General features: G+C 38.3%; 1 pseudogene; it reads right to left on the bottom strand.

The window, feature by feature from the left end:
• Positions 1 to 282: 282 nt before the first annotated feature.
• On the bottom strand, positions 283 to 16,736 carry LOC138989142 (histone-lysine N-methyltransferase SETMAR-like; annotated as a pseudogene).
• Positions 16,737 to 17,749: the final 1,013 nt, after the last annotated feature.

Here is a 17,749-nt window from a genome sequence, read left to right as displayed (position 1 = left end):
TGCTCAGCTTTCTTCACAGTCCAACTCTCACATCCATACATGACCACAGGAAAAACCATAGCCTTGACTAGACAGACCTTTGTTGCCAAAGTAATGTCTCTGCTTTTCAATATGCTATCTAGATTGCTCATACCTTTTCTTCCAAGGAGTAAGCGTCTTTTAATTTGATGGCCGCAAGAGAACTCTACTACAACTACATTAAATATTAGGTTGGTGAAAAAGTAATTGTGGTTTCTGACCTTGAATTTTAAATCATTTTAATTAGGCTCAAATACATCTTTATTAATCAAAATAAGGACCATTACAATCAACACATTTTTGCCAATGAGAAATGTTAATTTGTTTCTGTAGAGTAAAAATCTGTGCTTTAGGATTCAGTGAATTCTTGGAAAACATTTTCTCCCTCCTGCTGGTTGTGGAAACATTTTTCCTGCATAAAGTTGTCAGGATGCTTGAAGCAGTGGCAATCATTTGGCAAGATGTCAGGTGAATATGGTGGATGAGGCAAAACTTTGTAGACCAATTCATTCAACTTTTGAAGCATTAGTAGTGAGATGTGGAGTCAGGAATTGTCATGGAGAAGAATTGGGCTCTTTCTGTTGACCAATGCTGGCTTCAGGAATTGTAGTTTTTGGTGCATCTCATTGATTTGCTGAGCACATTTCTCAGATGTAATGGTTTTGCTGGGATTCATAAAGCTGTAGTAGATCTGACAGGCAACAGACCACCAAATAGTGACAATGATTTTTTTTGGTGCAAGTTTGACTTTAGGAAGTGCTTTGAGCTTCTTCTCAGCCCAACCACTCAGCTGGTCATCACTGTTTGCTTGTAGAAATGCCACTTTTCATCACACGTAACAATTCAATTGATAAATGGTTCCTTGTTGTGTAGAATAAGAGAAGATGACACTTCAAAATGATGTCTTTTTTCATTTGCTGTCAGCTCACAAGGCACCCACTTATCGAGCTTTTTCACCCTTCCAATTTGCTTCAAATGCAAGATAACCATAGAATGGTCAACATTGAGTTATTCTGCAACTTCTCTGGTAGTTGTAAGAGGATCAGCTTTGATGATCCTCTCAACTGGCCGTTGTCAACTTCTGATGGCCAGCCACTGTTCTCCTCATCTTCAAGGTTCTTATCTCCTTTGCAAAACTTCTTGAACCACCACCGCACTGTATGTTCATTAGCAGTTCCTGGGCTAAATGTGCTGTTAATGTTGTGAGTTGTCTTCACTGCTTTACTGCCCATTTTGAATTTGAATAAGAGAATCGCTTGAATGTGCTTTTTGTCTAACATCAATTCCTTAGTCTAAAATAAATATAAAATAAACCGCAAGTGATAAGTTATTAGCAAAATAACATAAAAAGAGAAATGTGCATTAAAATGATGTGAAACATAACCACAGATCTGGAAAAGGTCAGTTTTTATTCCAATCCCAAAGAAGGCAATGCCAAAGAAAGTTCAAATTACCACACAATTGAGCTCATTTCACATGCTAGTAAGGTTATGCTCAAAATCCTTCAAGCTACACTTCAGCAGTATGTGAACTGAGAATTTCTAGACAGACAAGCTGGGTTGAGAAATAGCAGAGGAACCAGCAATCAAATTGCCAACATTCACGGGATAATAGAGAAAGTGAGGGAATTTCAGAAAACATCTACTTCTGCTTCATTGACTATGTAAAGCTTTTGACTGTATAAATCATAACAAACTGGAAAATTCTTGAAGAGATGGGAATGCCAGACCACCTTTCCTGTCTCCTGAGAAAACTATATGCAGGACAAGAAGCAACAGTTAGAACTGAACATGGAACAATGGACTGGTTCAAAATTGGGGAAAGAGTACTATAAATCTGTATATTGTCACCCTGCTTATTCAACTTATATGCAGAATAAATCATGCAAAATGCCAGACTGGATGAATCACAAGCTGGAATAAAGATTGCTGGGAGAAATATCAGCAACTTCAGATATGCTGATATTACCACTCTAATGGCAGAAAGTGATGAGGAACTAAAAAGCCTCCTGATGAGGGTGAAAGAAGATAGTGAAAAAAAAAAAAACTGGCTTTTAAAACTCAACATTCAAAAAGTGAAGATAATGACATCTGATCTCATCACTTCATGGCAAATAGAAGGGATAAAAGTAGAAGCAGTGACAGATTTTCTTTTGGGGGCCCTAAAATCACTGCAGATGGTGACTGCAGCCAGGAAATTAAAAGACGCTTGCTTCTTGGAAGGAAAAACCTAGACAGCATATTAAAAAGCAGAGACGTCACTGTGCCAACAGAAATCCATATAGTCAAAGCTATGATTTTTCCAGTAGTCCTGTATGGATGTGAGAGTTGAGCCATAAAGAAGTTTTAGCACCAGAGAATTAATTCTTTTGAATTGTGGTGCTAGAGAGGAACTAGAGAGTCCCTTGTGTGGCAAGATCAAACCAGTCAATTCTAAAGGAAATCAACCCTGAATATTTATTTGAAGGACTGATGCTGAAGCTGAAGCTCCAATACTTTGGCCACCTGATGTGAAGTGCTGACTCAATGGAAAAGACCCTGATGCTGGGAAAGATTGAAGGCAAAAGGAGAAGGGGGTGGCAGAGGATGAGATGGTTGGATATCATCACCAACTCAGGGGACATGAGTCTGAGCAAACTCCAGGAGATAATGAACGACCGGGAAGGCTGGTATGCTGTAGCCCACAGAGTTGCAGAGTCAGACACGACTTAGTGACTGAACAACAACAACAACAAAATAACATAACCACATTTATTTAAGAATGTATTCCAATATCAAATTTCAAGTTTCAACAATGCAAAATTGCAATTAGTTTACACTAACCTATAAAAAACTAAGAAAAGCAGCAATAGCAAGAGCCTATTTACATTTCAGGAGCGTATTTGAGTGGCTACTTCATTGATCCCAGCCTTCTAATTTTTATGTCTTCTAATTATATGTACTAAATATTTCCTAAATGTCTCTTATAAGCGGTTTTTAATTGTTTTCTTTCAGCTTCATTTATTTTATATGAACCTGCATGTATAATGGATACATGGTTCTTCATATGAATATTTCTTTTCTTTACTCAGTTCTTCAGGCTTTCTATATTAACTGCCTTGGCATAGCTAACTTATTCCACATTTCTTTGCCTTTGAAATTCCAAGAGGGGTTTCCTGTGCTCTCTTGGCCTTTCCCACTTTCTTTCTTTTCTTTCTCTCCCCAGATTCTTCTGGGCAGAAATATCAAATAACTATGAAGACATCTGATATTTCCAGAGAGAGGATTTTCTTGTAGGGGGGAAAAAAAACTTTTTGGAAACAGGAAATCATTTTTAGTTGACCACATTAAGAGTTCCAAAACTAAAAGCTTTGGCAATTTTTATTTTATTGCTTTTTTGTGTTAGCATAATGTAGGCTTTCGTACTTAGTCTGGATGTCTTAGTTGGAATTATTCTTTAGAAAATGATACATATAAAATGTTCTGCAGAATGTAGCCTGATGTGTGTGCCCACAGTTCTACCTATCTATCATCTTCTGTGAAATAAGCAATGCATATGAAACAATAGAGCTATGTATTGCAAACAAATCTAGAATGATAAGCAGTGATGTGTAATGTAACACAAAGGAAATCCTTTTGGTATCCCATGAAGAATTGTTCTAATATATAATTTATTTGAATTTATGTGCTTGCTCTTGAATGCACACATTATGTTTTTATAAACTATTAAAATTTTAGAAGAAGACAAGGAATATGACAACACAATTAATGTGCTGATTTTGTTTATATGGAGTTGACAATAGCACTACTTTGACCTAAGTAACTCAGGGTTAAACCCTAGAATCTACATGAAACCCATTGAGATGTAATTGAGTCAAATGGATTTCATACATTCCTTTTCCGTCTTGCCTCTCTCTACTCAAAATGTAAATTGTCAAGTAACAGAGAGAAACATTATTGAGTTACCTCTTTTATAGTTTTTTATTTTTGGTTACGTTGGGTACAGATCATGAAGAAGAGTCTCATGAAGAAGATTGAAACACAGGTTAAGTGCTCATCATTTTTGAAAAGCCATTAGTTCATTTTGCATATCTTGGAAACTACAGGAAAGTCAAAGATACATCAGCATTTCTTTTCTGCATATGCCATGCACCCTCTGGTGACCTGAGTTTGGACCTGGCTTATCTTTTTGAAATATTATTGTTGCCTCCATTATCTTGTAAAATCCTGACATCCCCTATTACAGTAATTTCTCTCTTAGGCTGACATTTAAAGTTTTAAAGAAAAAAACAAATTCAAGAAGAAAAAGGCCAGAATTTCCACTGAGCTTACCAAGAGGAAGAGTGGAGGATGAGATACTAGTGAGAAGGGAAAATTTTACTTTTCGATTTATATATCCTTTAAAACTTTCATGTTAATATTTTTAAATTGCATTTTACTACATGCAATTATCACTTTTATAATAAAGTTGCAAGAAAGAAACCCTGAGAAATCTGCTGCTTTATTGGATGATTAATATAAGGATGAACAGAAACCAGGTGCAGTTACTGTGGCTACTTGTACCCAGTGGTTCAGCGATGTGGCAGATTTATGGCTGCATCTCATTTGTGAAGACCTACCTTCTCTTTGTTCAGGGCTTCTCTGGTGGCTCAGTAGTAAAGAACCCACCTACCAATGCAGGAGATGTGTTCCCTGGCTTGGTAAGATCCCCTGGGGAAAGAAATGGCAAAGCACTCCAGTATTCTTGCCTGGGAAATTCCAAGGACAGAGGGGACTGGCAGGCTAAAGTCCATGGGGCTGCAAGGAGTCTGACAGGATTTAGTGACTAAACAACTACAAGGAGAGAGTGAGTGACTTTACACTGAAACTCCTGAGGACTGAGCATCCTGGCATTGTTACCAGTGGGAGGAGCCACTCTAAGAGAATGTAGAGTCCAGGGCAGTGTAAAAGAATATGATGCACAGGTCAATTTCCTGATGCTACTCAGGGGAGTGCTGAACACGATTGTCTATAGAACTTTGCAGAGCAAGTGCCTCTCCTTACCCCGCTGTATGTTCCTGTCATAGAAATCCCATCTGGAATATTCACTACTGAATCTGCAATGTTTACAACATTTCAGGTGCTTGATGAATGTTAAAGAAGGAAATACATGTACTAAATCGCCCTATAGGGATGATCACACTAGCATCTAGCCTCTAAGGGACTCAGTACCAAACTAAAGATTTTAGAGGGCGTAAGATGTAGCATTAGATGTATAGAGGTTTGTCCCAGGAAACAGCTGTCACAGGAGCGGCTGCCTGGAGAGAAACTACCAGTAACAGAACAATCGTGGAGACCAGAGGGAAGGAGGAGAAGCGGGAGAAGACCATGTCGAGGTGCACCTTTTGCTAACTAGAATTGCCATGGAAAGCACCAGTCCAAAAAATGCCGCACCCAGGTCTCTTCTAGGTCACAAAAGCTCTAAGTGGAAGATTTAGAATTGAAGGAACAAGAGTCAAAGGTTAAGAAAGTAGGGGTGGCTCATGATTTGTCATTTAATTTAGTGTTATCTGGCACGTGCATTTTTGTGGATTCACTTTAGGCTTAACACATTTGCTAAGCCTCTTACCCCTCTGAGCCTTAGTTTTAAACATCTATAACTTCATTGTCAGCTCTTTAGGGTTTTAGGGGAAGAACCAACTCACATGAGTTCAACCTATATAAGCCTGGGTTATACCAAAATCAATGATTCCACCACTGAAGATTTTTTAAGTGGTTTCATGCTAAGTTGCTTCAGTCGTGCCAGATTCTTTGTGACCCTATAGCCTGCTAGGCTCTTCTGTCCATGGGATTCTCCAGACAATAATACTTGAGTGGGTTGCCATGCCCTCCTCTAGAGGATCGTCCTGACCCAGGGACTGGACTCACATCTCTTATATCTCCTGCACTGGCAAGCAGATCCTTTACCACTAGTGCCACCTAGGAAGCCCTTTTAGGTATCTACTAATGTTCAATACAAATAACTGTGAAAAGAAGTGAAGAAAAAGCAAAGGAGAAAAGGAAAGATATACCCATTTGAGTGCTCAGTTCCAAAGAATAGCAAGGACAGATAAGAAAGCCTTCCTCAGCAATCAATGCAAAGAAATAGAGGAAAACAATAGAACGGGAAAGACTAATGATCTCTTCAAGAAAATTAGAGATATCAAGGGAACATTTCATGCAAAGATGGGCACAATAAAGGACAGAAATGGTATGAACCTAACAGAAGCAAAATATATTAAGAAGAGGGGGCAAGAATACACATAAGAACTGTACAAAAAAGAGCTTCACAACCAAGATAATCACAATGCTGTCATTACTCACCTAGAGCCAGACATCCTGGAATGTGAAGTCAAGTAGGCCTTAGGAAGCATCACTATGAACAAAGCTAGTGGAGGTGATGGAATTCCAGTTGATCTATTTCAAATCCTGAAAGATTATGCTATGAACGTGCTTCACTCAATACGCCAGCAAGTTTTGAAAACTCAGCAGTGGCCACAGGACTGGAAAAGGTCAGTTTTCATTCCAATCCCAAAGAAAGGCAATGCCAAAGAATGCTCAAACTACCGCACAATTGCACTCATCTCACACGCTAGTAAATAATGCTCAAAATTCTCCAAGTCAGGTTTCAGCAATACGTGAATGGTGAACTTCCAGATGTTCAAGCTGGTTTTAGAAAAGGCAGAGGAACCAGAGATCAAATTGCCAACCTCCACTGGATCATGGAAAAAGCAAGAGAGTTCCAGAAAAACATCTATTTCTGCTTTATTGACTATGGCAAAATCTTTGACTGTGTGGATCACAATAAACTGTGGAAAATTCTGAAAGAGATGGGCATACCAGACCACCTGACCTGCCTCTTGAGAAATTTGTATGCAGGTCAAGAAGCAACAGTTAGAACTGGACATGGAACAACAGACTGGTTCCAAATAGGAAAAGGAGTACATCAAGTCTGTATATTGTCACCCTGCTTATTTAACTTATATGCAGAGTACATCATGAGAAACGCTGGGCTGGAGGAAGCACAAGCTAGAATCAAGATTGCCGAAAGAAATATCAGTCACCTCAGATATGCAGATGACACCACCCTCCTGGCAGATTGCGAGAAGAACTAAAGAGCCTCTTGATGAAAGTGCAAGAAGAGAGTGAAAAAGTTGGCTTAAAGCTCAACATTCAGAAAATGAAGATCATGGCATCCGGTTCCCTTACTTCATGGCAATAGATGGGGAAACAGTGGAAACAGTAGCTGACTTTATTTTGAGGGGCTCCAAAATCACTTCAGATGGTGACTGCAGCCACGAAATTTTAAAATGTTTACTCCTTGGAAGGAAAGTTATGACCAACCTAGACAGCATATTCAAAATCAGAGACATTACTTTGCCAACAAAGGTCCGTCTAGTCAAAGCTATGGTTTTTCCAGTAGTCATGTATGGATGTGAGAGTTGGACTATAAAGAAAGCTGAATGCCAAAGAATTGATGCTTTTGAACTGTGGTGTTGGAGAAGACTCTTGAGAGTCCCGTGGACAACAAGGAGATCCAACCAGTCCATCATAAAGGAGATCAGTCCTGGGTGTTCATTGGAAGGACTGATGCTGAAGCTGAAACTCCAATACTTTGGCCACCTGATGTGAAGAGCTGACTCATTTGAAAAGACTCTGATGCTGGGAAAGATTGAAGGCAGGAGGAGAAGGGGACAACAGAGGATGAGATGGTTGAATGGCATCACCAACTCAATGGGCATGAGTTTGGGTAAACTCCAGGAGTTTGTGATAGACAGTGAGGCCTGGCATGCTGCAGTTCATAGAGTCGCAGAGACTCAGACATGACTGAGCAACTGAACTGAGTGTTCAATAGATTGCATTGGACTAATTATAAAAGGGAATGTCTAACTATGGTTCAGAGTGTCCCATTTTATAATTTTGTTTTCCCTGGGAAGGCTCACCTGGCAGGGAAATGTACTTGTCTTCATTTTTTCCCAGCTCGCTACCTCAGGCTGGGTACCTCTGTTGAGAAAAGACCCATCTATTTAAGGGTTGTTTTAATTGTATTACAGTGAAATTCATGCCAGGAATAGCCAGGATTCATGGGCTCCTACAGCAGGTGCTGAGTGGATTTCCTGCTGAAGAGCCAGATTCCCCTGAAAGAAGGTTACCAAGTACAAGAAAAGGAAGTGTTGCCAGCTATTAATAGAATGACAATGCTTGCACACAGGTGTTGCCAGGCAAAGTCATGTTTATCCGAGACCATTGTTAACCAAAGGGCTTGGACTGCCTACTGAAAATTACAGCCTCAGAGTTTCCTTGGACTGTGCCAGAAGCATCTTTCCCAAGATCAGAGTTTTCAGTGCACCAGTTTAAACCTTTTCTGTCCTTTATCCTTCAGTTCAGTTCAGTTCACTCAGTCGTGTCCGACTCTTTGCGACCCCATGAATCGCAGCACGCCAGGCCTCCCTGTGCATCACCAACTCCCAGAGTTCACCCAGACTCACGTCCATCGAGTCATTGATGCCATCCAGCCATCTCATCTTCTGTCGTCCCATTTTCCTCCTGCCCCCAATCCCTCCCAGCATCAGAGTCTTTTCCAATGAGTCAACTCTTCCCATGAGGTGGCCAAAGTACTGGAGTTTCAGCTTTAGCATCATTCCTTCCAAAGAAATCCCAGGGCTGATCTCCTTCAGAATGGACTGGTTGGATCTCCTTGCAGTAGTTACTCTTTTTCACTGAAATACAACACGTTTATACATAAAAATGCATCTAGGAGATTGTGAGTGGCTGGACCATTGGAAATACATTCACAGAATCAATTGAAAAAAATAATTTATAAAATAAATTTATTATCAAATCTTACACAACAATGTCTGATTTCTTCCAAAAGAGCTGGATACCAATGTCAAACTCTGTGTGCTGGAATTTCTTGCTACTAACAGTAACATGTTATCTTTTTTTCAGCCACTGACAGTGACATGATCCTGTTTTTTTTTTTAATATTTCTTTTTTTTAAAATTTTATTTTTAAACTTTACATAGTTGTATTAGTTTTGCCAAATATCAAAATGAATCTGCCACAGGTATACATGTGTTCCCCATCCTGAACCCTCCTCCCTCCTCCCTCCCCATACCATCCCTCTGAGTCGTCCCAGTGCACTAGCCCCAAGCATCCAGTATCGTGCATCAAACCTGGACTGGCAACTCGTTTCATACATGATATTTTATATGTTTCAATACCATTCTCCCAAATCTTCCCACCCTCTCCCTCTCCCACAGAGTCCATAAGACTGATCTATACATCAGTGTCTCTTTTGCTGTCTCGTACACAGGGTTATTGTTACCATCTTTCTAAATTCCATATATATGCGTTAGTATACTGTATTGGTGTTTTTCTTTCTGGCTTACTTCACTCTGTATAATAGGCTCCAGTTTCATCCACCTCATTAGAACAGATTCAAATGTATTCTTTTTAAGGGCTGAGTAATACTCCATTGTGTATATGTACCACAGCTTTCTTATCCATTCATCTGCTGATGGACATCTAGGTTGCTTCCATGTCCTGGCTATTATAAACAGTGCTGCGATGAACACTGGGGTACACGTGTCTCTTTCCCTTCTGGTTTCCTCAGTGTGTATGCCCAGCAGTGGGATTGCTGGATCATAAGGCAGTTCTGTTTCCAGTTTTTTAAGGAATCTCCACACTGTTCTCCATAGTGGCTGTACTAGTTTGCATTCCCACCAACAGTGTAAGAGGGTTCCCTTTTCTCCACACCCTCTCCAACATTTATTATTTGTAAACTTTTGGATTGCAGCCATTCTGACTGGTGTGAAATGGTATCTCATAGTGGTTTTGATTTGCGTTTCTCTGATAATGAGTGATGTTGAGCATCTTCTCATGTGTTTGTTAGCCCTCTGTATGTCTTCTTTGGAGAAATGTCTATTTAGTTCTTTGGCCCATTTTTTGATTGGGTCATTTATTTTTCTGGAGTTGAGCTGGAGGAGTTGCTTGTATATTTTTGAGATTAGTTGTTTGTCAGTTGCTTCATTTGCTATTATTTTCTCCCATTCTGAAGGCTGTCTTTTCACCTTGCTAATAGTTTTCTTTGATGTGAAGAAGCTTTTAAGGTTAATTAGGTCCCATTTGTTTATTTTTGCTTTTATTTCCAATATTCTGGGAGGTGGGTCATAGAGGATCCTGCTGTGATGTATGTCAGAGAGTTTTCGCCTATGTTCTCCTCTAGGAGTTTTATAGTTTCTGGTCTTATGTTTAGATCTTTAATCCATTTTGAGTTTATTTTTGTGTATGGTGTTAGAAAGTGTTCTAGTTTCATTCTTTTACAAGTGGTTGACCAGATTTCCCAGCACCACTTGTTAAAGAGATTGTCTTTAATCCATTGTATATTCTTGCCTCCTTTGTCAAAGATAAGGTGTCCATATGTGCGTGGATTTATCTCTGGGCTTTCTATTTTGTTCCATTGATCTATATTTCTGTCTTTGTGCCAGTACCATACTGTCTTGATAACTGTGGCTTTGTAGTAGAGCCTGAAGTCAGGTAGGTTGATTCCTCCAGTTCCATTCTTCTTTCTCAAGATCGCTTTGGCTATTTGAGGTTTTTTGTATTTCCATACAAATTGTGAAATTATTTGTTCAAGCTCTGTGAAGAACACAGTTGGTAGCTTGATAGGGAGTGCATTGAATCTATAAATTGCTTTGGGTAGTATACTCATTTTCATTATATTGATTCTTCCAATCTATGAACACGGTATATTTCTCCATCTATTAGTGTCCTCTTTGATTTCTTTCACTAGTGTTTTATAATTTTCTATGTATAGGTCTTTAGTTTCTTTAGGTGGATATATTCCTAAGTATTTTATTCTTTCCGTTGCAATGGTGAATGGAATTGTTTCCTTAATTTCTCTTTCCGTTTTCTCATTATTAGTGTATAGGAATGCAAGGGATTTCTGTGTGTTGATTTTATATCCTGCAACTTTACTATAGTCATTGATTAGTTCTAGTAATTTTCTGGTGGAGTCTTTAGGGTTTTCTATGTAGAGGATCATGTCATCTGTAAATAGTGAGAGTTTTACTTCTTCTTTTCCAATTTGGATTCCTTTTATTTCTTTTTCTGCTCTGATTGCTGTGGCCAAAACTTCCAAAACTATGTTGAATAGTAATGGTGAAAGTGGGCACCCTTGTCTTGTTCCTGTCTTTAGAGAAAATGCTTTCAATTTTTCACCATTGAGGATAATGTTTGCTGTGTGTTTGTCATATATAGCTTTTATTATGTTGAGGTATGTTCCTTCTATTCCTGCTTTCTGGAGAGTTTTTATCATAAATGGATGTTGAATTTTGTCAAAGGCTTTCTCTGCATCTATTGAGATAATCATATGGTTTTTATTTTTCAGTTTGTTAATGTGGTGTATTACATTGATTGATTTGTGGATATTGAAGAATCCTTGCATCCCTGGGATAAAGCCCACTTGGTCATGGTGTATGATCTTTTTAATGTGTTGTTGGATTCTGATTGCTAGAATTTTGTTAAGGATTTTTGCATTTATGTTCATCAGTGATATTGGCCTGTAGTTTTCTTTTTTTGTGGCATCTTTGTCAGGTTTTGGTATTAGGGTGATGGTGGCCTCATAGAATGAGTTTGGAAGTTTACCTTCCTCTGCAATTTTCTGGAAGAGTTTGAGCAGGATAGGTGTTAGCTCTTCTCTAAATTTTTGGTAGAATTCAGCTGTGAAGCCGTCTGGACCTGGGCTTTTGTTTGCTGGAAGATTTTTGATTACAGTTTGAATTTCCGTGCTTGTGATGGGTCTGTTAAGATTTTCTATTTCTTCCTGGCCGAGTTTTGGAAAGTTGTACTTTTCTAAGAATTTGTCCATTTCTTCCATGTTTTCCACGTTATTGGCATATAATTGTTGATAGTAGTCTCTTATGATCCTTTGTATTTCTGTGTTGTCTGTTGTGATCTCTCCATTTTCGTTTCTAATTTTATTGATTTGATTTTTCTCCCTTTGTTTCTTGATGAGTCTGGCTAATGGTTTGTCAATTTTATTTATCCTTTCAAAGAACCAGATTTTGGTTTTGTTGATTTTTGCTATGGTCTCTTTTGTTTCTTTTGCATTTATTTCTGCTCTAATTTTTAAGATTTCTTTCCTTCTACTAACCCTGGGGTTCTTCATTTCTTCCTTTTCTAGTTGCTTTAGGTGTAGAGTTAGATTATTTATTTGACTTTTTTCTTGTTTCTTGAGGTGTGCCTGTATTGCTATGAACTTTCCCCTTAGGACTGCTTTTACTGTGTTCCACAGGTTTTGGGTTGTTGTGTTTTCATTTTCATTCATTTCTATGCAAATTTTGATTTCTTTTTTGATTTCTTCTGTGATTTGTTGGTTATTCAGCAGCGTGTTGTTCAGCCTCCATATGTTGGAATTTTTAATAGTTTTTCTCCTGTAATTGAGATCTAATCTTACTGCATTGTGGTCAGAAAAGATGCTTGGAATGATTTCTATTTTTTGAATTTACCAAGGCTAGCTTTATGGCCCAGGATGTGATCTATCCTGGAGAAGGTTCCATGTGCGCTTGAGAAAAAGGTGAAATTCATTGTTTTGGGATGAAATGTCCTATAGATATCAATTAGGTCTAACTGGTCTATTGTATCGTTTAAAGTTTGTGTTTCCTTGTTAATTTTCTGTTTAGTTGATCTATCCATAGGTGTGAGTGGGGTATTAAAGTCTCCCACTATTATTGTGTTATTGTTAATTTCTCCTTTCATACTTGTTAGCATTTGTCTTACATACTGCAGTGCTCCCGTGCTGGGTGCATATATATTTATAATTGTTATATCTTCTTCTTGGATTGATCCTTTGATCATTATGTAGTGACCTTCTTTGTCTCTTTTCACAGCCTTTGTTTTAAAGTCTATTTTATCTGATATGAGTATTGCTACTCCTGCTTTCTTTTGGTCCTTATTTGCATGGAAACTCTTTTTCCAGCCCTTCACTTTCAGTCTGTATGTGTCCCCTGTTTTGAGGTGGGTCTCTTGTAGACAACATATGTAGGGGTCTTGTTTTTGTATCCATTCAGCCAGTCTTTGTCTTTTGGTTGGGGCATTCAACCCATTTACGTTTAAGGTAATTACTGATAAGTATGATCCCGTTGCCATTTATTTTATTGTTTTGGGTTCGAATTTATACCCCGTTTTTGTGTTTCCTGTCTAGAGAATATCCTTTAGTATTTGTTGGAGAGCTGGTTTGGTGGTGCAGAATTCTCTCAGCTTTTGCTTGTCTGAAAAGCTTTTGATTTCTCCTTCATACTTGAATGAGATCCTTGCTGGGTACAATAATCTGGGCTGTAGGTTATTTTCTTTCATCATTTTAAGTATGTCTTGCCATTCCCTCCTGGCTTGAAGAGTTTCTATTGAAAGATCAGCTGTTATCCTTATGGGAATTCCCTTGTGTGTTATTTGTTGTTTTTCCCTTGCTGCTTTTAATATTTGTTCTTTGTGTTTGATCTTTGTTAATTTGATTAATATGTGTCTTGGGGTGTTTCACCTTGGGTTTATCCTGTTTGGGACTCTCTGGGTTTCTTGGACTTGGGTGGTTATTTCCTTCCCCATTTTAGGAAGTTTTCAACTATTATCTCCTCAAGTATTTTCTCATGGTCTTTCTTTTGTCTTCTTCTTCTGGGACCCCTATGATTCGAATGTTGTAGTGTTTAATATTGTCTTGGAGGTCTCTGAGATTGTCCTCATTTCTTTTAATTCGTTTTTCTTTTATCCTCTCTGATTCATTTATTTCTACCATTCTATCTTCTAATTCACTAATCCTATCTTCTGCCTCTGTTATTCTACTATTTGTTGCCTCCAGAGTGTTTTTAATTTCATTTATTGCATTATTCATTATATATTGACTTTTTTATTTCTTCTAGGTCCTTGTTAAAACTTTCTTGCATCTTCTCAATCCTTTGACTGAGTTGGATTATAGTTGCAGCATCAGGAATATTTATTGTGTTATGAAAGGAATATTTATTGTGTTACGAGGATCTCCGATTGCAGCACACAGCACTCTGGGCTTAGTTGCTCTGGAGCATGTGGATCTTAGTTCCTGGACCAAGGATCAGACCCATGTACTCTGTATTACAAGGTGGAGTATTAACCACTGAACCACCAGGGAAGTCTCCTGTTTTGTTTTTTAATGAAAATTCTGGAAGATACAGAAAATTAGAATTAAAAAGGAAAAAAGCATCCATGATTTTAGAGTTTCCAATAACTATATTGATGTATTTGTCTGGAAAAATCTATTTTCTGTGTTTGTACTTTGTGTTTTCTCAGCAGTTATCTGTTAATATTTATGGAGCATGTGTTAGACATGATACCTCTACATTGTCTACATATAACTTTATTTTATCCTCACCCCAATCCTACAAATTAGATACTCTATTTTACAAATGAGGAAACTGAAGTTCAGAAAAGTTCAGGAAAAACTCCATACCACACAGTAAAGAAAAGATTGAGATTCAAACCCAGATCTGATTCCAACCATCACTTGTTAACCTTTACTGTTTACTGCCAATACTGCAAGGGAGGTCACAAACACAGACATACTTGAGGATGGATCATCCACGAGGGTAACCACCACTTTTTTTAAGCAGGGGAAAAAAACTTACATTCTCTGAAACTTGTTAATCTATGCATTTATGGTTAAATTTAACAAGGCTGGAGACCACTGAGACCAAGATGTCCTCTTAAAGTAAATGTCGCCTTTCAGAATCAGAGACGTTTGGCAATCCTCCCCAAGCCACATGTGCTCATTTGTAACATATGTAGCAGCAAACAGATGTGCAGACATTGCAGAGCGCAGAGAAGCTTGTGCTGGAGATTGTTTGTCCCACACTTGACATTTACATTCTCTGGGGAAATATTAAGTCATTGAAGTTATACACAGTTCTAAGAACACAAGAGGTTTTAATAGTTTTTAAACTAATGGACGATTATCGAGAAACAGAAGGCAGTCCAGATATGTTTAATTAAAGGTGGACTAGTGTCACTGAGTTCAGATTTTCCTGATCACAGGCGTATTGATACATAGTTTAGCTTGGGCTTAGGCTTTAGGCAGCAGATGTTGAAAATCTCATCTGTACCAACAGTTGTTCTTTGCCTCAGTTTCTCCAAAAAGTTTCCCTAATGATACTTCAGAGCTCTGTTGTGAACAGGAGTAAATGAACCATGAAATGTCTGGAACTATGCCTGCTCAGAGTTTGCATTTAAGAAACATTAGCAATTCAACACTGGAAGAGTCAACAGAATCCGTAACTTGTGAATATATTCTTTTCTAATTTTAATGGATTTTGTACAGTGTTTCTTTTTCATCTTGCAGTACATGATTGAAAATTCAAGAAAAACTTAAAACATACTTAATTCAAAACCATTGCTCCTAGACTTTGATCTTGCTGTCCTTTATGGCACACTTGCTTAGTCTTCATGATTTCATTCCACATTAAGGGGTCTCTCATGTTTTTTCTTGTTTTACATCAATTGCCAAGTCACTTGAAGTACTAATCCTATGCTTTTATTATGTTTATCAGCCTTGTGTCTCTATGATCTCTCAGTATGAAGTCATTTTTTTCCTCTATCATTTTAATAATTTATCCAAACTCCAAATCACAAGTTTAAAACTATGAAGCTGAAATAATCAAGTATGGAAAAAAGAAAGCTATTAAGCCAAATGAGCATTAGCAAATTAGAAAAGATGGTTCTAAATCCCAGAGCTGCCCAATTAGTCAGTGAGACACTGTGTGAATCACTTGTGATTCCCTCATCTAGCTTCTCCATCTGTAAAATAAAGATCATAACATCTGTCAGGCCTCCCTCCAAGGTATTGTGAAATAAAATATTATATGTGGAAGTCCCTTGTAAATTCTATAATCTGAGGGTTTGGAAGCTTGTTTATTTAAAACTTCACAAAGAGAGATTAAGTGAAAGTTCTCTATAAGCGGTGTAGCACATATGTTACACATGACTCTGTATGAGAGCTTTTTATTTAATCCTTCAAGATGGAGGCACTGTGGTGTGATTTGGCACTTTACAACATTGTACAGGCTTTCCATGAAAGACAGTCTATAACACCAAGTAGAATCTGATAAAGGCCCGGTATGCAGTCTTGGAAGTTATGTACTGGAGGTGTCCAGAGAAGGAGATGAGAAGCAGAGACTGACTGGGCTTTTCAGGGATCATATATAAAGAGGTGGGTTTTTGACTCCAGCATGGGATGTTGGTAGGTTGAAATAAACAAAGAACCGAAGTTGGGGTTCCAGATGGAGGAACAACTTGAGTGAACATATATAGAAGTAGAAGAGCACAAAGGCTGAACGATGGACTGGCAGCAGTGCAGAGGAGCTTTCCTGTAGGAAGCAGTGGGAGATGAAACTGGCAAGACTGAGCTGGTCTAAATGGAATGCCAGAGGAATGATGCACTTTGTTAACCCAGCACATTTAAAGGCAAAGCCACTGAAAGGGTTCTGAGCAGGAGAACCATGTGGTAAAAACTGTGAACTCTAGCTTCAGACTCACCAGTTTCTAGTCCAAACTGACCTATTAGCCAATATTTCCTTAGGCAACACTTACTGGACATGCATAGTGAAATGGAAAAAGTATGATTCTGGGAGTCAAGGCGGGCCTGAGGGATGAGGCCTCTTTTCTGGACCTACCTTCGGCCAGCAGGGCCAGCAAAGCCATCTTATAGCCTGGCTCTTTCCCATTGCTTCTGGAACAGATTGGCCACATCTTTATTTCATTGAATTTCTATCAGCATTCCTCTAGGTTAAGAGCACAGAAACAGGTTAAAAGATATTTTCTCCTGAAAGTCTTCAAAAAGCTTCCAAACTGTCCTGTCTGCTATTAATTCTTTTTCCATTCCTTTATTGCCCAATCGTCTTTAGTTCGTCATGTTGCCTCTCAGCATGGAGTGTGTTTCTACATCACAATTAGAAACATATGATGGCATTTAAATGACCGTTTCCTGTCCAGGTTCATCATTAAAATGCCCTTTGTTGCTAACAAATTCCAACTCATATTAAAGCTGTTTTAACATCAGATATAGTCTTAATACTTAAAATTATCCTCAGTCGACCTTGTGTTCAGTTCAGTCGCTCAGTTGTGTCCGATTCTTTGCAACCCCATGGACTGCAGCACGCCAGACCTCCCTGTCCTTCACTTTGTGTAGAGAGTTGGAAAATTATTTTTGTATCTACTGTGGCTTATGTCCATTGCACTTGGCCAGAAAGAAAAATATTTGGTTCTAAAGCTATTTGTGGGTCCCATATTGATTATTTAGGTGCTGACATGCTAGCAGTAAGATTTTTCTTTCCTTTTCTTTCTTTTTTATTAGGAAAAATAAAATCATTCTACACATTTGCCCTCATTTTCTCAAAACTGGGAATAGGAGTGAACTTGAGTTTTCACATATACTTTAATTTTTATCTCAGTTTCCTGAGAATGGCAGAAACCTGACAAGTATAGATTTGGAATGAGCATTATTTAAACCATGCTGCATAAAACCTATCTGGTAGACAAAAGGCAAGTCTGCAATAACTACTAAGCCAGTAAAGAAGTCTGAGGAGAGTCAATAAAGTTATTAACAAGGTATCCATCCCACTGAAGTAGAAATATGAGGAGCCTAAAATGGCCACCGTAAAGAAATGAGGATCACAGTTTCTAAGTTTCTATTTATTCTTTCTCATAGAAATGGA

This window comes from Bos mutus, chromosome 9 (genome assembly GCF_027580195.1).
Source record: "Bos mutus isolate GX-2022 chromosome 9, NWIPB_WYAK_1.1, whole genome shotgun sequence".
NCBI lineage: Eukaryota > Metazoa > Chordata > Mammalia > Artiodactyla > Bovidae > Bos > Bos mutus.
The sequence above is the reverse complement of the archived record's forward strand: the minus strand, read 5'-3'. Positions and strand labels throughout refer to the sequence as shown.